The following is a 24,376-nucleotide window of genomic DNA, read 5'->3' on the forward strand; positions in this document are numbered from 1 at the left end:
GGATATTTTGAAAACTGCAGGGGAGTTTGTGCAAAATGTGACTCACTGCCGTGTCCAGTACTTGGCATATGTTGGGTATAAAAAGTCGTAATATCAAACTGCGAATACATGCATAGAGCCAGAATTTGGCTCCAAATTATGGCTCAGGCCTCGAAATTTGGATATTTGGGATATTTTGAAAACTGCAGGGAGGTTTGGACAAATGTGACCAAACGCCTCTTTCAGTACTCTGCATATGCTGGGTATAAAAACTCGTAATTTCAAACTGCGAATACGTGCAGAGAGCCAGAATTTGGCTCCAAAATATTGCTCAGGCCTCGAAATTGGGATTTTTGGGATATTTTGAAAACTGGAGGGGAGTTTAAGCAAAATGTCTCACTGCCGCTTTCAGTACTTGGCATATGTTAGGTATAAAAAGTCGGAATTTCGAACTGCGAATACGTGCAGAGAGCCTGAATTTGGCTCCAAAATATGGCTCAAGCCTCGAAACTGGGATGTTTGTGATATTTTGAAAACTGCATCGGGGATTGGGACAAATGTGACCAAACGCCGCTATCAGTACTTGGCATATATTGGGTATAAAAAGTCGGAATTTCAAACTGCGAATACGTGCAGAGAGCCAGAATTTTGCTCCAAAATATGGCTCAGGCCTCAAAATTGGGATATTTGGGATATTTCGAAAACTGCAGGGGAGTTTGTGCAAAATGTGACTCACTGCCGCTTTCAGGACTTGGCATATGTTGGGTATAAAAGTTCGTAATATCAAACTGCGAATACATGCATAGAGCCAGAATTTGGCTAGACAATATGGCATAGGCCTCGAAATTGGGATGTTTGGGATATTTTGAAAACTGCAGGGGAGTTTCTGCAAAATGTGACTGACTGCAGCGTCCAGTACTTGGCATATGTTGGGTATAAAAAGTCGGAATATAAAACTGCGAATACGTGCAGAGAGCCAAAATTTAGCTCCAAAATATGGCTCATGCCTCAATACTGGGATGTTTGGGATATTTTGAAAACTGCAAGGGAGTTTGTGCAAAATGTGACCAAACGCCGCTTTCAGTACTTCACATATGTTGGGTAAAAAAAAGTCGTAATTTTCAACTGTGAATACGTGCATAGAGCCAGAATTTGGCTCAAAAATATGGCTCAGGCCTCAAAATTGGGATGTTTGGGATATTTTGAAAACTGCAAGGGAGTTTGTGCAAAATATGACCAAACGCCGCTTTCAGTACTTCGCATATGTTGGGTAAAAAAAAGTCGTAATTTTCAACTGTGAATACGTGCAGAGAGCCAGAATTTGGCTCCAAAATGTAGCTCAGGCCTCGAAATTGGGATATTTCGAAAACTGCAGGGGAGTTTGTGCAAAATGTGACTCACTGCCGCGTCCAGTACTTGGCATATGTAGGGGATTAAAAATTCAAAATATCAAACTGCGAATACGTGCAGAGAGCCAGAATTTGGCTCCAAAATATGGCTCAGGCCTCGAAATTTGGATATTTGGGATATTTTGAAAACTGCAGGGAGGTTTGGGACAAATGTGACCAAACGCCGCTTTCAGTACTTGGCATATGTTGGGTATAAAAAGTCGTAATATCAAACTGCAAATACGTGCAGAGAGCCAGAATTTGACTCCAAAATATGGCTCAGGCCTCGAAATTGGGATATTTGGGATATTTTGAAAACTGCAGGGAGGTTTGGGACAAATGTGACCAAATGCCGCTTTCAGTACTTGGCATATGTTGGGTATAAAAAGTCGTAATATCAAACTGCGAATACGTGCAGAGAGCCTGAATTTGGCTTCAAAATATAGCTCCGGCCTCAAAATTGGGGTGTTTGGGATATTTTGAAAACTGCAGGGGAGTTTGTGCAAAATGTGACTCAATGCCGCTTTCAGTACTTGGCATATGTTGTGTATAAAAAGTCGTAATTTCAAACTGCGAATACGTGCAGAGAGCCAGAATTTGGCTCCAAAATATGGCTCAGGCCTCGATACTGGGATATTTGGGATATTTTGAAAACTGCAGGAAGGTTTGGGACAAATGTGACCAAACGCCGCTTCAGTACTTGGCATATGTTGGGTATAAAAAGTCGTAATATCAAACTGCTAATACGTGCAGAGAGCCTGAATTTGACTCCAAAATATGGCTCAGGCCTCGAAATTGGGATATTTGGGATATTTTGAAAACTGCAGGGAGGTTTGGGACAAATGTGACCAAACGCCGCTTTCAGTACTTGGCATATGTTGGGTATAAAAAGTCGTAATATCAAACTGCAAATACGTGCAGAGAGCCAGAATTTGACTCCAAAATATGGCTCAGGCCTCGAAATTGGGATATTTGGGATATTTTGAAAACTGCAGGGAGGTTTGGGACAAATGTGACCAAATGCCGCTTTCAGTACTTGGCATATGTTGGGTATAAAAAGTCGTAATATCAAACTGCGAATACGTGCAGAGAGCCTGAATTTGGCTTCAAAATATAGCTCCGGCCTCAAAATTGGGGTGTTTGGGATATTTTGAAAACTGCAGGGGGGATTGTGACAAATGTGACCAAACGCCGCTTTCAGGACATGGCATATGTTGGGTATAAAAAGTTGTAATTTCAAACTGCGAATACGTGCAGAGAGCCAAAATTTGGCTCCAAAATATGGCTCAGGCCTCGAAATTTGTAAGTTTGGGATATTTTGAAAACTGCAGGGGAGTTTGTGCAAAATGTGACTCACTGCCGCGTCCAGTACTTGGCATATGTTGGGTATAAAAAGTCGTAATATGAAACTGCGAATACATGCATAGAGCCAGAATTTGGCTCTAAAATATGGCTCAGGCCTCGAAATTGGGATATTTGGGATATTTTGAAAACTGCAGGGAGGTTTGGGACAAATGTGACCAAACGCCGCTTTCAGTACTTGGCATATGCTGGGTATAAAAAGTCGTAATTTCAAACTGCGAATACGTGAAAGAGCCAGAATTTGGCTCCAAAATATTGCTCAGGCCTCGAAATTGGGATTTTTGGGACATTTTGAAAACTGGAGGGGAGTTTGTGCAAAATGTCTCTCTGCCGCTCTCAGTACTTGGCATGTGTTGGGTATAAAAAGTTGGAATTTCGAACTGCGAATACGTGCAGAAAGCCTAAATTTGGCTCCAAAATATGGCTCAGGCCTCGAAGTTGGGATATTTGGGATATTTTGAAAACTGCAGGGGGGATTGGGACAAATGTGACCAAACGCCGCTTTCAGTACTTGGCATATATTGGGTATAAAAAGTCGGAATTTCAAACTGCGAATACGTGCAGAGAGCCAGAATTTGGCTCCAAAATATGGCTCAGGCCTCGATACTGGGATATTTGGGATATTTTGAAAACTGCAGGAAGGTTTGGGACAAATGTGACCAAACGCCGCTTCAGTACTTGGCATATGTTGGGTATAAAAAGTCGTAATATCAAACTGCTAATACGTGCAGAGAGCCTGAATTTGACTTCAAAATATGGCTCCAGCCTCGAGATTGGGGTGTTAGGGATATTTTGAAAACTGCAGGGGAGTTTGTGCAAAATGTGACTCATTGCCGCTTTCAGTACTTGGCATATGTTGGGTATAAAAAGTCGTAATATCAAACTGCGAATACGTGCAGAGAGCCAGAATTTGGCTCCAAAATATAGCTCAGGCCTCTAAATTGGGATATTTGGGATATTTTGAAAACTGCAGGGGGGATTCTTCAAAATGTGACTCATTGCCGCTTTCAGTAATTGGCATATAGGTATAAAAAGTCGTAATTTCAAACTGCGAATACGTGCAGAGAGCCAGAATTTTTCTCCAAAATATGGCTCAGGCCTCGATATTGGGATGTTTAGGATATTTTGAAAACTGCAAGGGGGATTAGGACAAATGTGACCAAACGCCGCTTTCAGGACATGGCATATGTTGGGAATAAAAAGTCGTAATTTCAAACTGCGAATACGTGCAGAGAGCCAGAATATGGCTCCAAAATATGACTCAGGCCTCGAAATTTGTAAGTTTGGGATATTTTGAAAACTGCAGGGGAGTTTGTGCAAAATGTGACTCACTGCCGTGTCCAGTACTTGGCATATGTTGGGTATAAAAAGTCGTAATATCAAACTGCGAATACATGCATAGAGCCAGAATTTGGCTCCAAATTATGGCTCAGGCCTCGAAATTTGGATATTTGGGATATTTTGAAAACTGCAGGGAGGTTTGGACAAATGTGACCAAACGCCTCTTTCAGTACTCTGCATATGCTGGGTATAAAAACTCGTAATTTGAAACTGCGAATACGTGCAGAGAGTCAGAATTTGGCTCCAAAATATGGCTCAAGCCTCGAAACTGGGATGTTTGTGATATTTTGAAAACTGCATGGGGGATTGGGACAAATGTGACCAAACGCCGCTATCAGTACTTGGCATATATTGGGTATAAAAAGTCGGAATTTCAAACTGCGAATACGTGCAGAGAGCCAGAATTTTGCTCCAAAATATGGCTCAGGCCTCAAAATTGGGATATTTGGGATATTTCGAAAACTGCAGGGGAGTTTGTGCAAAATGTGACTCACTGCCGCTTTCAGGACTTGGCATATGTTGGGTATAAAAAGTCGTAATATCAAACTGCGAATACATGCATAGAGCCAGAATTTGGCTAGACAATATGGCTTAGGCCTCGAAATTGGGATGTTTGGGATATTTTGAAAACTGCAGGGGAGTTTCTGCAAAATGTGACTGACTGCAGCGTCCAGTACTTGGCATATGTTGGGTACAAAAAGTCGGAATATCAAACTGCGAATACGTGCAGAGAGCCAGAATTTAGCTCCAAAATATGGCTCATGCCTCAATACTGGGATGTTTGGGATATTTTGAAAACTGCAAGGGAGTTTGTGCAAAATGTGACCAAACGCCGCTTTCAGTACTTCACATATGTTGGGTAAAAAAAAGTCGTAATTTTCAACTGTGAATACGTGCATAGAGCCAGAATTTGGCTCAAAAATATGGCTCAGGCCTCAAAATTGGGATGTTTGGGATATTTTGAAAACTGCAGGGGGGATTGGGACAAATGTGACCAAACGCCGCTTTCAGTACTTGGCATATGTTGGGTATAAAAAGTCGTAATTTCAAACTGCAAATACGTGCAGAGAGCCAGAATTTGGCTCTAAAATGTGGCTCAGGCCTCGATATTAGGATGTTTAGGATATTTTGAAAACTGCAAGGGGGATTAGGACAAATGTGACCAAACGCCGCTTTCAGGACATGGCATATGTTGGGAATAAAAATTCGTAATTTCAAACTGCGAATACGTGCAGAGAGCCAGAATATGGCCCCAAAATATGACTCAGGCCTCGAAATTTGTAAGTTTGGGATATTTGGAAAACTGCAGGGGAGTTTGTGCAAAATGTGACTCACTGCCGTGTCCAGTACTTGGCATATGTTGGGTATAAAAAGTCGTAATATTAAACTGCGAATACATGCATAGAGCCAGAATTTGGCTCTAAATTATGGCTCAGGCCTCGAAATTGGGATATTTGGGATATTTTGAAAACTGCAGGGAGGTTTGGACATATGTGACCAAACGCCTCTTTCAGTACTTGGCATATGCTGGGTATAAAAACTCGTAATTTCAAACTGCAAATACGTGCAGAGAGCCAGAATTTGGCTCCAAAATATTGCTCTAGCCTCGAAATTGGGATTTTTGGGATATTTTGAAAACTGGAGGGGAGTTTGTGCAAAATGTCTCACTGCCGCTTTCAGTACTTGGCATATGTTGGGTATAAAAAGTCGGAATTTCGAACTGCGAATACGTGCAGAGAGCCTGAATTTGGCTCCAAAATATGGCTCAAGCCTCGAAACTGGGATGTTTGGGATATTTTGAAAACTGCAGGGGGGATTGGGACAAATGTGACCAAACGCCGCTTTCAGTACTTGGCATATATTGGGTATAAAAAGTCAGAATTTCAAACTGCGAATACATGCAGAGAGCCAGAATTTTGCTCCAAAATATGGCTCAGGCCTCAAAATTGGGATATTTGGGATATTTCGAAAACTGCAGGGGAGTTTGTGCAAAATGTGACTCACTGCTGCTTTCAGGACTTGGCATATGTTGGGTATAAAAAGTCGTAATATCAAACTGCGAATACGTGCATAGAGCCAGAATTTGGCTAGACAATATGGCTTAGGCCTCGAAATTGGGATGTTTGGGATATTTTGAAAACTGGAGGGGAGTTTATGCAAAATGTGACTCACTGCCGCATTCAGTCCTTGGCATATATTGGGTATAAAAAGTCGGAATATCAAACTGCGAATACGTGCAGAGAGCCAGAATTTAGCTCCAAAATATGGCTCATGCCTCAATACTGGGATGTTTGGGATATTTTGAAAACTGCAAGGGAGTTTGTGCAAAATGTGACAAAACGCCGCTTTCAGTACTTCGCATATGTTGGGTAAAAAAAAGTCGTAATTTTCAACTGTGAATACGTGCATAGAGCCAGAATTTGGCTCAAAAATATGGCTCAGGCCTCAAAATTGGGATGTTTGGGATATTTTGAAAACTGCAGGGGAGTTTATGCAAAATGTGACTCACTGCCGCATTCAGTCCTTGGCATATGTTGGGTAAAAAAAGTCGTAATATCAAACTGCGAATACGTGCAGAGAGCCAGAATTTGGCTCCAAAATATAGCTCAGGCCTCGAAATTGGGATGTTTGGGATATTTTGAAAACTGGAGGGGAGTTTGTGCAAAATGTGACTCACTGCCACTTTCAGTACTTGGCATATGTTGTGTATAAAAAGTCGTAATTTCAAACTGCGAATACGTGCAGAGAGCCAGAATTTGGCTCCAAAATATGGCTCAGGCCTCGATACTGGGATGTTTGGGATATTTTGAAAACTGCAGGAAGGTTTGGGACAAATGTGACCAAACGCCGCTTCAGTACTTGGCATATGTTGGGTATAAAAATCGTAATATCAAACTGCTAATACGTGCAGAGAGCCTGAATTTGACTTCAAAATATGGCTCCGGCCTCGAAATTGGGGTGTTAGGGATATTTTGAAAACTGCAGGGGAGTTCGTGCAAAATGTGACTCATTGCCGCTTTCAGTACTTGGCATATGTTGGGTATAAAAAGTCGTAATATCAAACTGCGAATACGTGCAGAGAGCCAGAATTTGGCTCCAAATTATGGCTCAGGCCTCAATACTGGGATGTTTGGGATATTTTGAAAACTGCAAGGGAGTTTGTGCAAAATGTGACCAAACGGCGCTTTCAGTACTTCGCATCTGTTGGGTAAAAAAAAGTCGTAATTTTCAACTGCGAATACGTGCAGAGAGCCAGAATTTGGCTCAAAAACATGGCTCAGGCCTCAAAATTGGGATGTTTGGGATATTTTGAAAACTGCAAGAGAGTTTATGCAAAATGTGACTCACTGCCGCTTTCAGTACTTGGCATATGTTGGGTATAAAAAGTCGTAATATCAAACTGCGAATACGTGCAGAGAGCCAGAATTTGGCTCCAAAATATAGCTCAGGCCTCTAAATTGGGATATTTGGATATTTTGAAAACTGCAGGGGGGGATTCTTCAAAATGTGACTCATTGCCGCTTTCAGTACTTGGCATATGGGTATAAAAAGTCGTAATTTCAAACTGCGAATACGTGCAGAGAGCCAGAATTTGGCTCCAAAATATGGCTCAGGCCTCAAAATTGGGATGTTTGGGATACTTTGAAAACTGCAGGGGGGATTGGGACAAATGTGACCAAACGCCGCTTTCAGTACTTGGCATATGTTGGGTATAAAAAGTCGTAATTTCAAACTGCAAATACGTGCAGAGAGCCAGAATTTGGCTCCAAAATATGGCTCAGGCCTCGATATTGGGATGTTTAGCATATTTTGAAAACTGCAAGGGGGATTAGGACAAATGTGACCAAACGCCGCTTTCAGGACATGGCATATGTTGGGAATAAAAAGTCGTAATTTCAAACTGCGAATACGTGCAGAGAGCCAGAATATGGCTCCAAAATATGACTCAGGCCTCGAAATTTGTAAGTTTGGGATATTTTGAAAACTGCAGGGGAGTTTGTTCAAAATGTGACTCACTGCCGTGTCCAGTACTTGGCATATGTTGGGTATAAAAAGTCGTAATATCAAACTGCGAATACATGCATAGAGCCAGAATTTGGCACCAAAATATTGCTCAGGCCTCGAAATTGGGATTTTTGGGATATTTTGAAAACTGGAGGTTAGTTTGTGCAAAATGTGACTCACTGCCGTGTCCAGTACTTGGCATATGTTGGGTATAAAAAGTCGTAATATCAAACTGCGAATACATGCATAGAGCCAGAATTTGGCACCAAAATATTGCTCAAGCCTCGAAACTGGGATGTTTGGGATATTTTGAAAACTGCAGGGGGGATTGGGACAAATGTGACCAAACGCCGCTTTCAGTACTTGGCATATATTGGGTATAAAAAGTCGGAATTTCAAACTGCGAATACGTGCAGAGAGCCAGAATTTTGCTCCAAAATATGGCTCAGGCCTCAAAATTGGGATATTTGGGATATTTCGAAAACTGCAGGGGAGTTTGTGCAAAATGTGACTCACTGCCGCTTTCAGGACTTGGCATATGTTGGGTATAAAAAGTCGTAATATCAAACTGCGAATACGTGCATAGACCCAGAATTTGGCTAGACAATATGGCTTAGGCCTCGAAATTGGGATGTTTGGGATATTTTGAAAACTGCAGGGGAGTTTGTGCAAAATGTGACTCACTGCCGCATCCAGTACTTGGCATATGTTGGGTATAAAAAGTCGGAATATCAAACTGCGAATACCTGCAGAGAGCCAGAATTTAGCTCCAAAATATGGCTCATGCCTCAATACTGGGATGTTTGGGATATTTTGAAAACTGCAAGGGAGTTTGTGCAAAATGTGACCAAACACCGCTTTCAGTACTTCGCATATGTTGGGTAAAAAAAAGTCGTAATTTTCAACTGTGAATACGTGCATAGAGCCAGAATTTGGCTCAAAAATATGGCTCAGGCCTCAAAATTGGGATGTTTGGGATATTTTGAAAACTGCAGGGGAGTTTATGCAAAATGTGACTCACTGCCGCTTTCAGTACTTGGCATATGTTGGGTATAAAAAGTCATAATTTCAAACTGCGAATACGTGCAGAGAGCCAGAATTTGGCTCAAAAATATGGCTCAGGCCTCAAAATTGGGATGTTTGGGATATTTTGAAAACTGCAGGGGGGATTGGGACAAATGTGACCAAACGCCGCTTTCAGTACTTGGCATATGTTGGGTATAAAAAGTCGTAATTTCAAACTGCAAATACGTGCAGAGAGCCAGAATTTGGCTCCAAAATATGGCTCAGGCCTCGATATTAGGATGTTTAGGATATTTTGAAAACTGCAAGGGGGATTAGGACAAATGTGACCAAACGCCGCTTTCAGGACATGGCATATGTTGGGAATAAAAAGTCGTAATTTCAAACTGCGAATACGTGCAGAGAGCCAGAATATGGCTCCAAAATATGACTCAGGCCTCGAAATTTGTAAGTTTGGGATATTTTGAAAACTGCAGGGGAGTTTGTTCAAAATGTGACTCACTGCCGTGTCCAGTACTTGGCATATGTTGGGTATAAAAAGTCGTAATATCAAACTGCGAATACATGCATAGAGCCAGAATTTGGCACCAAAATATTGCTCAGGCCTCGAAATTGGGATTTTTGGGATATTTTGAAAACTGGAGGTTAGTTTGTGCAAAATGTGACTCACTGCCGTGTCCAGTACTTGGCATATATTGGGTAAAAAAAGTCGTAATATCAAACTGCGAATACGTGCAGAGAGCCAGAATTTGGCTCCAAAATATAGCTCAGGCCTCGAAATTGGGATGTTTGGGATATTTTGAAAACTGGAGGGGAGTTTGTGCAAAATGTGACTCACTGCCACTTTCAGTACTTGGCATATGTTGTGTATAAAAAGTCGTAATTTCAAACTGCGAATACGTGCAGAGAGCCAGAATTTGGCTCCAAAATATGGCTCAGGCCTCGATACTGGGATGTTTGGGATATTTTGAAAACTGCAGGAAGGTTTGGGACAAATGTGACCAAACGCCGCTTCAGTACTTGGCATATGTTGGGTATAAAAATCGTATTATCAAACTGCTAATACGTGCAGAGAGCCTGAATTTGACTTCAAAATATGGCTCCGGCCTCGAAATTGGGGTGTTAGGGATATTTTGAAAACTGCAGGGGAGTTTGTGCAAAATGTGACTCATTGCCGCTTTCAGTACTTGGCATATGTTGGGTATAAAAAGTCGTAATATCAAACTGCGAATACGTGCAGAGAGCCAGAATTTGGCTCCAAATTATGGCTCAGGCCTCAATACTGGGATGTTTGGGATATTTTGAAAACTGCAAGGGAGTTTGTGCAAAATGTGACCAAACGGCGCTTTCAGTACTTCGCATCTGTTGGGTAAAAAAAAGTCGTAATTTTCAACTGCGAATACGTGCAGAGAGCCAGAATTTGGCTCAAAAACATGGCTCAGGCCTCAAAATTGGGATGTTTGGGATATTTTGAAAACTGCAAGAGAGTTTATTCAAAATGTGACTCACTGCCGCTTTCAGTACTTGGCATATGTTGGGTATAAAAAGTCGTAATATCAAACTGCGAATACGTGCAGAGAGCCAGAATTTGGCTCCAAAATATAGCTCAGGCCTCTAAATTGGGATATTTGGGATATTTTGAAAACTGCAGGGGGGGATTCTTCAAAATGTGACTCATTGCCGCTTTCAGTACTTGGCATATGGGTATAAAAAGTCGTAATTTCAAACTGCGAATACGTGCAGAGAGCCAGAATTTGTCTCCAAAATATGGCTCAGGCCTCAAAATTGGGATGTTTGGGATATTTTGAAAACTGCATGGGGGATTGGGACAAATGTGACCAAACGCCGCTTTCAGTACTTGGCATATGTTGGGTATAAAAAGTCGTAATTTCAAACTGCAAATACGTGCAGAGAGCCAGAATTTGGCTCCAAAATATGGCTCAGGCCTCGATATTGGGATGTTTAGCATATTTTGAAAACTGCAAGGGGGATTAGGACAAATGTGACCAAACGCCGCTTTCAGGACATGGCATATGTTGGGAATAAAAAGTCGTAATTTCAAACTGCGAATACGTGCAGAGAGCCAGAATATGGCTCCAAAATATGACTCAGGCCTCGAAATTTGTAAGTTTGGGAAATTTTGAAAACTGCAGGGGAGTTTGTGCAAAATGTGACTCACTGCCGTGTCCAGTACTTGGCATATGTTGGATATAAAAAGTCGTAATATCAAACTGCGAATACATGCATAGAGCCAGAATTTGGCACCAAAATATTGCTCAGGCCTCGAAATTGGGATTTTTGGGATATTTTGAAAACTGGAGGGGAGTTTGTGCAAAATGTGACTCACTGCCGTGTCCAGTACTTGGCATATGTTGGGTATAAAAAGTCGTAATATCAAACTGCGAATACATGCATAGAGCCAGAATTTGGCACCAAAATATTGCTCAAGCCTCGAAACTGGGATGTTTGGGATATTTTGAAAACTGCAGGGGGGATTGGGACAAATGTGACCAAACGCCGCTTTCAGTACTTGGCATATATTGGGTATAAAAAGTCGGAATTTCAAACTGCGAATACGTGCAGAGAGCCAGAATTTTGCTCCAAAATATGGCTAAAGCCTCAAAATTGGGATATTTGGGATATTTCGAAAACTGCAGGGGAGTTTGTGCAAAATGTGACTCACTGCCGCTTTCAGGACTTGGCATATGTTGGGTATAAAAAGTCGTAATATCAAACTGCGAATACGTGCATAGACCCAGAATTTGGCTAGACAATATGGCTTAGGCCTCGAAATTGGGATGTTTGGGATATTTTGAAAACTGCAGGGGAGTTTGTGCAAAATGTGACTCACTGCCGCGTCCAGTACTTGGCATATGTTGGGTATAAAAAGTCGGAATATCAAACTGCGAATACGTGCAGAGAGCCAGAATTTAGCTCCAAAATATGGCTCATGCCTCAATACTGGGATGTTTGGGATATTTTGAAAACTGCAAGGGAGTTTTTGCAAAATGTGACCAAACGCCGCTTTCAGTACTTCGCATATGTTGGGTAAAAAAAAGTCGTAATTTTCAACTGTGAATACGTGCATAGAGCCAGAATTTGGCTCAAAAATATGGCTCAGGCCTCAAAATTGGGATGTTTGGGATATTTTGAAAACTGCAGGGGAGTTTATGCAAAATGTGACTCACTGCCGCTTTCAGTACTTGGCATATGTTGGGTATAAAAAGTCGTAATATCAAACTGCGAATACGTGCAGAGAGCCAGAATTTGGCTCCAAAATATTGCTCAGGCCTCGAAATTGGGATATTTGGGATATTTTGAACACTGCAGGGAGGTTTGGGACAAATGTGACCAAACGCCGCTTTCAGTACTTGGCATATGTTGGGTATAAAAAATCATAATTTCAAACTGCGAATACGTGCAGAGAGCCAGAATTTGGCTCCAAAATATGGCTCAGGCCTCGATACTGGGATGTTTGGGATATTTTGAAAACTGCAGGATGGTTTGGGACAAATGTGACCAAACGCCGCTTTTAGTACTTGGCATATGTTGGGTATAAAATTCGTAATATCAAACGGCGAATACGTGCAGAGAGCCTGAATTTGACTTCAAAATATGTCTCCGGCCTCGAAATTGGGGTGTTTGGGATATTTTGAAAACTGCAGGGGAGTTTGTGCAAAATGTGACTCATTGCCGCTTTCAGTACTTTGCATATGTTGGGTATAATCAGTTGTAATTTCAAACTGCGAATACGTGCAGAGAGCCAGAATTTGGCTCCAAAATTTGGCTCAGGCCTCGATATTGGGATATTTGGGATATTTTGAAAACTGCAGGGAGGTTTCGGACAAATGTGACCAAACGCCGCTTTCAGTACTTGGCATATGTTGGGTATAAAAAAGTCGCAATTTCAAACTGCGAATACGTGAAGAGAGCCAGAATTTGGCTCCAAAATATTGCTCTGGCCTCGAAATTGGGATTTTTGGGGTATTTCGAAAACTGCTGGGGAGTTTGTTGAAAATGTAACTCACTGCCGCGTCCAGTACTTGGCATATGTAGGGTATAAAAAATTCAAAATATCAAACTGCGAATACATGCAGAGAGCCAGAATTTGGCTCAGGCCTCGAAATTGGGATATTTTGAAAACTGGAGGGAGGTTTGGGACAAATGTGACCAAACGCCGCTTTCAGTACTTGGCATATGTTGGGTATAAAAAGTCGTAATATCAAACTGCGAATACATGCATAGAGCCAGAATTTGGCTCCAAATTATGGCTAAGGCCTCGAAATTGGGATATTTTGAAAACTGCAGGGAGGTTTGGGACAAATATGACCAAACGCCACTTTCAGTACTTGGCATATGCTGGGTATAAAAACTAGTAATTGCAAACTGCGAATACGTGCAGAGAGCCAGAATTTGGCTCCAAAATATGGCTCAAGCCTCGAAACTGGGATGTTTGGGATATTTTGAAAACTGCAGGGGGGATTGGGACAAATGTCTCACTGCCGCTTTCAGTACTTGGTATATGTTGGGTATAAAACGTCGGAATTTCGAGCTGCGAATACGTGCAGAGAGCCTGAATTTGGGTCCAAAATATGGCTCAAGCCTCGAAACTGGGATGTTTGGGATATTTTGAAAACTGCAGGGGGGATTGGGACAAATGTGACCAAACGCCGCTTTCAGTACTTGGCATATATTGGGTATAAAAAGTCGGAATTTCAAACTGCGAATATGTGCAGAGAGCCAGAATTTTGCTCCAAAATATGGCTCAGGCCTCGAAACTGGGATATTTCGAAAACTGCAGGGGAGTTTGTGCAAAATGTGACTCACTGCCGCTTTCAGGACTTGACATATGTTGGGTATAAAAAGTCGTAATATCAAACTGCGAATACGTGCATAGAGCCAGAATTTGGTTAGACAATATGGCTTAGGCCTCGAAATTGGGATGCTTGGGATATTTTGAAAACTGCAGGGGAGTTTGTGCAAAATGTGACTCACTGCCGCGTCCAGTACTTGGCATATGTTGGGTATAAAAAGTCGGAATATCAAACTGCGAATACGTGCAGAGAGCCAGAATTTGGCTACAAAATATGGCTCATGCCTCAATACTGGGATGTTTGGGATATTTTGAAAACTGCAAGGGAGTTTGTGCAAAATGTGACCAAACGCCGCTTTCAGTACTTCGCATATGTTGGGTAAAAAAAAGTCGTAATTTTCAACTGTGAATACGTGCATAGAGCCAGAATTTGGCTCCAAAATATGGCTCAGGTCTCAAAATTGGGATGTTTGGGATATTTTGAAAACTGCAGATGAGTGTATGCAAAATTTGACTCACTGCCGCTTTCAATACTTGGCATATGTTGGGCATAAAAAGTCGTAATATCAAACTGCGAATACGTGCAGAGAGCCAGAATTTGGCTCCAAAATATTGCTCAGGCCTCGAAATTGGGATTTTTGGGATATTTTGAAAACTGGAGGGGAGTTTGTGCAAAATGTCTCACTGCCATTTCAGTACTTGGTATATGTTGGGTATAAAACGTCGGAATTTCGAGCTGCGAATACGTGCAGAGAGCCTGAATTTGGCTCCAAAATATGGCTCAAGCCTCAAAACTGGGATGTTTGGGATATTTTGAAAACTGCAGGGGGGATTGGGACAAATGTGACCAAACGCCGCTTTCAGTACTTGGCATATATTGGGTATAAAAAGTCGGAATTTCAAACTGCGAATATGTGCAGAGAGCCAGAATTTTGCTCCAAAATATGGCTCAGGCCTCGAAACTGGGATATTTGGGATATTTCGAAAACTGCAGGGGAGTTTGTGCAAAATGTGACTCACTGCCGCTTTCAGGACTTGGCATATGTTGGGTATCAAAAGTCGTAATATCAAACTGCGAATACGTGCATAGAGCCAGAATTTGGTTAGACAATATGGCTTAGGCCTCGAAATTGGGATGCTTGGGATATTTTGAAAACTGCAGAGGAGTTTGTGCAAAATGTGACTCACTGCCGCGTCCAGTACTTGGCATATGTTGGGTATAAAAAGTCGGAATATCAAACTGCGAATACGTGCAGAGAGCCAGAATTTGGCTACAAAATATGGCTCATGCCTCAATACTGGGATGTTTGGGATATTTTGAAAACTGCAAGGGAGTTTGTGCAAAATGTGACCAAACGCCGCTTTCAGTACTTCGCATATGTTAGGTAAAAAAAAGTCGTAATTTTCAACTGTGAATACGTGCATTGAGCCAGAATTTGGCTCCAAAATATGGCTCAGGCCTCAAAATTGGGATGTTTGGGATATTTTGAAAACTGCAGGGGAGTTTATGCAAAATTTGACTCACTGCCGCTTTCAGTACTTGGCATATGTTGGGTATAAAAAGTCGTAATATCAAACTGCGAATACGTGCAGAGAGCCAGAATTTGGCTCCAAAATATTGCTCAGGCCTGGAAATTGGGATTTTTGAGATATTTTGAAAACTGGAGGGGAGTTTGCGCAAAATGTCTCACTGCCGCTTTCAGTACTTGGCATATGTTGGGTATAAAAAGTCGGAATTTCGAACTGCGAATACGTGCAGAGAGCCTGAATTTGGCTCCAAAATATGGCTCAGGCCTCGATACTGGGATGTTTGGGATATTTTGAAAACTGCAGGAAGGTTTGGGACGAATGTGACCAAACGCCGCTCTCAGTACTTGGCATATGTTGGGTATAAAAAGTCGTAATATCAAACTGCGAATACGTGCAGAGAGCGTGAATTTGACTTCAAAATATGGCTCCAGCCTCGAAATTGGGGTGTTTGGGATATTTTGAAAACTGCAGGGGAGTTTGTGCAAAATGTGACTCATTGCCGCTTTCAGTACTTTGCATATGTTGGGTATAAAAAGTCGGAATTTCGAACTGCGAATACGTGCAGAGAGCCTGAATTTGGCTCCAAAATATGGCTCAGGCCTCGATACTGGGATGTTTGGGATATTTTGAAAACTGCAGGAAGGTTTGGGACGAATGTGACCAAACGCCGCTTACAGTACTTGGCATATGTTGGGTATAAAAAAGTCGCAATTTCAAACTGCGAATACGTGCAGAGAGCCAGAATTTGGCTCCAAAATATGGCTAAGGCCTCGAAGTTGGAATATTTGGGATATTTTGAAAACTGCAGGGAGGTTTGGGACAAATGTGACCAAACGCCGCTTTCAGTACTTGGTATATGTTGGGTATAAAACGTCGGAATTTCGAACTGCGAATACGTGCAGAGAGCCTGAATTTGGCTCCAAAATATGGCGCAAGCCTCGAAACTGGGATGTTTGGGATATTTTGAAAACTGCAGGGGGGATTGGGACAAATGTGACCAAACGCCGCTTTCAGTACTTGGCATATATTGGGTATAAAAAGTCGGAATTTCAAACTGCGAATATGTGCAGAGAGCTAGAATTTTGCTGCAAAATATGGCTCAGGCCTCGAAACTGGGATATTTGGGATATTTCGAAAACTGCAGGGGAGTTTGTGCAAAATGTGACTCACTGCCGCTTTCAGGACTTGGCATATGTTGGGTATAAAAAGTCGTAATATCAAACTGCGAATACGTGCATAGAGCCAGAATTTGGCTAGACAATATGGCTTAGGCCTCGAAATTGGGATGCTTGGGATATTTTGAAAACTGCAGGGGAGTTTGTGCAAAATGTGACTCACTGCCGCGTCCAGTACTTGGCATATGTTGGGTATAAAAAGTCGTAATTTCAAACTGCGAATACGTGCAGAGAGCCAGAATTTGGCTCCAAAATATGGCTCAGGCCTCGATACTGGGATGTTTGGGATATTTTGAAAACTGCAGGGGAGTTTGTGCAAAATGTGACTCACTGCCGCTTTCAGGACTTGGCATATGTTGGGTATAAAAAGTCACAATATCAAACTGCGAATACGTGCATAGAGCCAGAATTTGGCTCCACAATATGGCTCAGGCCTCAATACTGGGATGTTTGGGATATTTTGAAAACTGCAAGGGAGTTTGTGCAAAATGTGACCAAACGGCGCTTTCAGTACTTCGCATCTGTTGGGTAAAAAAAATTCGTAATTTTCAACTGCGAATACGTGCAGAGAGCCAGAATTTGGCTCAAAAATATGGCTCAGGCCTCAAAATTGGGATGTTTGGGATATTTTGAAAACTGCAAGAGAGTTTATGCAAAATGTGACTTACTGCCGCTTTCAGTACTTGGCATATGTTGGGTATAAAAAGTCGTAATATCAAACTGCGAATACATGCAAAGAGCCAGAATTTGGCTCCAAAATATAGCTCAGGCCTCTAAATTGGGATATTTGGGATATTTTGAAAACTGCAGGGGGGATTGTTCAAAATGTGACTCATTGCCTCTTTCAGTACTTGGCATATGGGTATAAAAAGTCGAAATTTCAAACTGCGAATACGTGCAGAGAGCCAGAATTTGGCTCCAAAATATGGCTCAGGCCTCAATACTGGGATGTTTGGGATATTTTGAAAACTGCAAGGGAGTTTGTGCAAAATGTGACCAAATGCCGCTTTCATTACTTCGCATATTTTGGGTAAAAAAAAAGTCGTAATTTTCAACTACGAATTCCGTTCAGAGAGCCAGAATTTGGCTCCAAAATATGGCTCAGGCCTCGATACTGGGATGTTTGGGATATTTTGAAAACTGCAGGAAGGTTTGGGACAAATGTGACCAAACGCCGCTTTCAGTACTTGGCATATGTTGGGTATAAAAAGTCGTAATATCAAACTGCGAATACGTGCAGAGAGCCAGAATTTGGCTCCAAAATATGGCTCAGGCCTCGATACTGGGATGTTTGGGATATTTTGAAAACTGCAGGAAGGTTTGGGACAAATGTGATCAAACGCCGCTTTCAGTACTTGGCAGATGTTGGGTATAAAAAGTCGTAATATCAAACAGCGAATACGTGCAGAGAGCCTGAATTTGACTTCAAAATATGGCTCCGGCCTCGAAATTGGGGTGTTTGGGATATTTTGAAAACTGCAAGGGGAGTTTGTGCAAAATGTGACTCATTGCCGCTTTCAGTACTTTGCATATGTTGGGTATAATAAGTTGTAATTTCAAAATGCAAATACGTGCAGAGAGCCAGAATTTGGCTCCAAAATATGGCTCAGGCCTCGATATTGGGATATTTGGGATATTTTGAAAACTGCAGGGAGGTATGGGACAAATGTGACCAAACGCCGCTTTCAGTACTTGGCATATGTTGGGTATAAAAAGTCGTAATTTCAAACTGCGAATACGTGCAGAGAGCCAGAATTTGGCTCCAAAATATGGCTCAGGCCTCGATATTGGGATGTTTAGGATATTTTGAAAACTGCAAGGGGGATTAGGACAAATGTGACCAAACGCACCTTTCAGGACATGGCATATGTTGGGAATAAAAAGTCGTAATTTCAAACTGCGAATACGTGCAGAGAGCCAGAATATGGCTCCAAAATATGACTCAGGCCTCGAAATTTGTATGTTTGGGATATTTTGAAAACTGCAGGGGAGTTTGTGCAAAATGTGACTCACTGCTGTGTCCAGTACTTGGCATATGTTGGGTATAAAAAGTCGTAATATCAAACTGCGAATACATGCATAGAGCCAGAATTTGGCTCCAAATTATGGCTTAGGCCTCGAAATTGGGATATTTGGGATATTTTGAAAACTGCAGGGAGGTTTGGACAAATGTGACCAAACGCCTCTTTCAGTACTTGGCATATGCTTGGTATAAAAACTCGTAATTTCAAACTGCGAATACGTGCAGAGAGCCAGAATTTGGCTCCAAAATATTGCTCAGGCCTCGAAATTGGGATTTTTGGGATATTTTGAAAACTGGAGGGGAGTTTGTGCAAAATGTCTCACTGCCGCTTTCAGTACTTGGCATATGTTGGGTATAAAAAGTCGGAATTTCGAACTGCGAATACGTGCAGAGAGCCTGAATTTGGCTCCAAAATATGGCTCAAGCCTCGAAACTGGGATGTTTGGGATATTTTGAAAACTGCAGGGGGGATTGGGACAAATGTGACCAAACGCCGCTTTCAGTACTTGGAATATATTGGGTATAAAAAGTCGGAATTTCAAACTGCGAATACGTGCAGAGAGCCAGAATTTGGCTAGACAATATGGCTTAGGCCTCGAAATTGGGATGTTTGGGATATTTTGAAAACTGCGGGGGAGTTTGTGCAAAATGTGACCAAACGCCGCTTTCAGTACTTCGCATATGTTGGGTAAAAAAAAGTCGTAATTTTCAACTGTGAATACTTGCATAGAGCCAGAATTTGGCTCAAAAATATGGCTCAGGCGTCAAAATTGGGATGTTTGGGATATTTTGAAAACTGCAGGGGAGTTTATGCAAAATGTGACTCACTGCTGCTTTCAGTACTTGGCATATGTTGGGTATAAAAAGTCGTAATATCAAACTGCGAATACGTGCAGAGAGCCAGAATTTGGCTCCAAAATATAGCTCAGGCCTCGAAATTGGGATTTTTGGGATATTTTGAAAATTGGAGGGGAGTTTGTGCAAAATGTCTCACTGCCGCTCTCAGTACTTGGCATGTGTTGGGTATAAAAAGTTGGAATTTCGAACTGCGAATACGTGCAGAAAGCCTAAATTTGGCTCCAAAATATGGCTCAGGCCTCAAAGTTGGGATATTTGGAATATTTTGAAAACTGCCGGGGGGATTGGGACAAATGTGACCAAACGCCGATTTCAGTACTTGGCATATATTGGGTATAAAAAGTCGGAATTTCAAACTGCGAATACGTGCAGAGAGCCAGAATTTTCCTCCAAAATATGGCTCAGGCCTCGAAGTTGGGATATTTGGGATATTTTGAAAACTGCAGGGGAGTTTGTGCAAAATGTGACTCACTGCCGCTTTCAGTACTTGGCATATGTTGTGTATAAAAAGTCGTAATTTCAAACTGCGAATACGTGCAGAGAGCCAGAATTTGGCTCCAAAATATGGCTCAGGCCTCGATACTGGGATGTTGGGATATTTTGAAAACTGCAGGGAGGTTTGGGACAAATGTGACCAAACGCCGCTTCAGTACTTGGCATATGTTGTGTATAAAAAGTCGTAATTTCAAACTGCGAATACGTGCAGAGAGCCAGAATTTGGCTCAAAAACATGGCTCAGGCCTCAAAATTGGGATGTTTGGGATATTTTGAAAACTGCAAGAGAGTTTATTCAAAATGTGACTCACTGCCTTTTTCAGTACTTGGCATATGTTGGGTATAAAAAGTCGTAATATCAAACTGCGAATACGTGCAGAGAGCCAGAATTTGGCTCCAAAATATAGCTCAGGCCTCTAAATTGGGATATTTGGGATATTTTGAAAACTGCAGGGGGGATTCTTCAAAATGTGACTCATTGCCGCTTTCAGTACTTGGCATATGGGTATAAAAAGTCGTAATTTCAAACTGCGAATACGTGCAGAGAGCCAGAATTTGGCTCCAAAATATGGCTCAGGCCTCGATATTGGGATGTTGGGATATTTTGAAAACTGCAGGGGGGATTGGGACAAATGTGACCAAACGCCGCTTGCAGTACTTGGCATATGTTGGGTATAAAAAGTCGTAATTTCAAACTGCAAATACGTGCAGAGAGCCAGAATTTGGCTCCAAAATATGGCTCAGGCCTCGATATTGGGATGTTTAGCATATTTTGAAAACTGCAGGGGGGATTGGGACAAATGTGACCAAACGCCGCTTTCAGTACTTGGCATATATTAGGTATAAAAAGTCGGAATTTCAAACTGCGAATACGTGCATAGAGCCAGAATTTGGCTAGTCAATATGGCTTAGGCCTCGAAATTGGGATGTTTGGGATATTTTGAAAACTGCAGGGGAGTTTGTGCAAAATGTGACTCACTGCCGCGTCCAGTACTTGGCATATATTGGGTATAAAAAGTCGGAATATCAAACTGCGAATACGTGCAGAGAGCCAGAATTTAGCTCCAAAATATGACTCATGCCTCAATACTGGGATGTTTGGGATATTTTGAAAACTGCTAGGGAGTTTGTGCAAAATGTGACCAAACGCCGCTTTCAGTACTTCGCATATGTTGGGTAAAAAAAAGTCGTAATTTTCAACTGCGAATACGTGCATAGAGCCAGAATTTGGCTCAAAAATATGGCTCAGGCCTCAAAATTGGGATGTTTGGGATATTTTGAAAACTGCAGGGGAGTTTATGCAAAATGTGACTCACTGCTGCTTTCAGTACTTGGCATATGTTGGGTATAAAAAGTCGTAATATCAAACTGCGAATACGTGCAGAGAGCCAGAATTTGGCTCCAAAATATAGCTCAGGCCTCGAAATTGGGATATTTGGGATATTTTGAAAACTGCAGGGGGGATTGGGACAATTGTGACCAAACGCCGCTTTCAGTACTTGGCATATATTGGGTATAAAAAGTTGGAATTTCGAACTGCGAATACGTGCGGAAAGCCTAAATTTGGCTCCAAAATATGGCTCATGCCTCGAAGTTGGGATATTTGGGATATTTTGAAAACTGCAGGGGGGATTGGGACAATTGTGACCAAACGCCGCTTTCAGTACTTGGCATATATTGGGTATAAAAAGTCGTAATATCAAACTGCGAATACATGCATAGAGCCAGAATTTGGCTCCAAATTATGGCTCAGGCCTCGAAATTGGGATATTTGGGATATTTTGAAAACTGCAGGGAGGTTTGGACTAATGTGACCAAACGCCTCTTTCAGTACTTGGCATATGCTGGGTATAAAAATTCGTAATTTCAAACTGCGAATACGTGCAGAGAGCCAGAATTTTGCTCCAAAATATGGCTCAGGCCTCGAAGTTGGGATATTTGGGATATTTTGAAAACTGCAGGGGAGTTTGTGCAAAATGTGACTCATTGCCGCTTTCAGTACTTGGAATATGTTGTGTATAAAAAGTCGTAATTTCAAACTGCGAATTCGTGCAGAGAGCCAGAATTTGGCTCCAAAATATGGCTCAGGCCTCGATACTGGGATGTTTGGGATATTTTGAAAACTGCAGGAAGGTTTGGGACAAATGTGACCAAACGCCGCTTCAGTACCTGGCATATGTTGGGTATGAAAAGTCGTAATATCAAACTGCTAATACGTGCAGAGAGCCTGAATTTGACTTCAAAATATGGCTCCGGCCTCGAAATTGGGGTGTTAGGGATATTTTGAAAACTGCAGGGGAGTTTGTGCAAATTGTGACTCATTGCCGCTTTCAGTACTTGGCATATGTTGGGTATAAAAAGTCGGAATTTCAAACTGCGAATTCGTGCAGAGAGCCAGAATTTGGCTCCAAAATATGGCTCAGGCCTCGAAACTGGGATGTTTGGGATATTTTGAAAACTGCAGGGGGGATTGGGACAAATGTGACCAAACGCCGCTTTCAGTACTTGGCATATATTGGGTATAAAAAGTCGGAATTTCAAACTGCGAATACGTGCAGAGAGCCAGAATTTTGCTCCAAAATATGGCTCAGGCCTCAAAATTGGGATATTTGGGATATTTCGAAAACTGCAGGGGAGTTTGTGCAAAATGTGACTCACTGCCGCTTTCAGGACTTGGCATATTTTGGGTATAAAAAGTCGTAATATCAAACTGCGAATATGTGCATAGACCCAGAATTTGGCTAGACAATATGGCTTAGGCCTCGAAATTGAGATGTTTGGGATATTTTGAAAACTGCAGGGGAGTTTGCGCAAAATGTGACTCACTGCCGCGTCCAGTACTTGGCATATGTTGGGTATAAAAAGTCGGAATATCAAACTGCGAATACGTGCAGAGAGCCAGAATTAACTCCAAAATATGGCTCATGCCTCAATACTGGGATGTTTGGGATATTTTGAAAACTGCAAGGGAGTTTGTGAAAAATATGACCAAACGCCGCTTTCAGAACTTCGCATATGTTGGGTAAAAAAAAGTCGTAATTTTCAACTGTGAATACGTGCATAGAGCCAGAATTTGGCTCAAAAATATGGCTCAGGCCTCAAAATTGGGATGTTTGGGATATTTTGAAAACTGCAGGGGAGTTTATGCAAAATGTGACTCACTGCCGCTTTCAGTACTTGGCATATGTTGGGTATAAAAAGTCGTAATATCAAACTGCGTATACGTGCAGAGAGCCAGAATTTGGCTCCAAAATATAGCTCAGGCCTCGAAATTGGGATATTTGGGATATTTTGAACACTGCTGGGGAGTTTGTTGAAAATGTAACTCACTGCCTCGTCCAGTACTTGGCATATGTAGGGTATAAAAAATTCAAAATATCAAACTGCGAATATGTGCAGAGAGCCAGAATTTGGCTCCAAAATATGGCTCAGGCCTCGAAATTAGGATATTTTGAAAACTGGAGGGAGGTTTGGGACAAATGTGACCAAACGCCGCTTTCAGTACTTGGCATATGTTGGGTATAAAAAGTCGTAATATCAAACTGCGAATACATGCATAGAGCCAGAATTTGGCTCCAAATTATGGCTAAGGCCTCGAAATTGGGATATTTTGAAAACTGCAGGGAGGTTTGGGACAAATGTGACCAAACGCCACTTTCAGTACTTGGCATATGCTGGGTATAAAAACTCGTAATTTCAAACTGCGAATACGTGCAGAGAGCCAGAATTTGGCTCCAAAATATTGCTCAGGCCTTGAAATTGGGATTTTTGGGATATTTTGAAAACTGGAGGGGAGTTTGTGCAAAATGTCTCACTGCCGCTTTCAGTACTTGGTATATGTTGGGTATAAAACGTCGGAATTTCGAGCTGCGAATACGTGCAGAGAGCCTGAATTTGGCTCAAGCCTCGAAACTGGGATGTTTGGGATATTTTGAAAACTGCAGGGGGGATTGGGACAAATGTGACCAAACGCCGCTTTCAGTACTTGGCATATATTGGGTATAAAAAGTCGGAATTTCAAACTGCGAATATGTGCAGAGAGCCAGAATTTTGCTCCAAAATATGGATCAGGCCTCGAAACTGGGATATTTGGGATATTTCGAAAACTGCAGGGGAGTTTGTGCAAAATGTGACTTACTGCCGCTTTCAGGACTTGGCATATGTTGGGTATAAAAAATCGGAATATCAAACTGCGAATACGTGCATAGAGCCAGAATTTGGTTAGACAATATGGCTTAGGCCTCGAAATTGGGATGCTTGGGATATTTTGAAAACTGCAGGGGAGTTTGTGCAAATTGTGACTCACTGCCGCGTCCAGTACTTGGCATATATTGGGTATAAAAAGTCGGAATTTCAAACTGCGAATACGTGCAGAGCCAGAATT

This window comes from Procambarus clarkii, chromosome 44 (genome assembly GCF_040958095.1).
Source record: "Procambarus clarkii isolate CNS0578487 chromosome 44, FALCON_Pclarkii_2.0, whole genome shotgun sequence".
In the NCBI taxonomy this organism is placed as follows: Eukaryota; Metazoa; Arthropoda; class Malacostraca; order Decapoda; family Cambaridae; genus Procambarus; species Procambarus clarkii.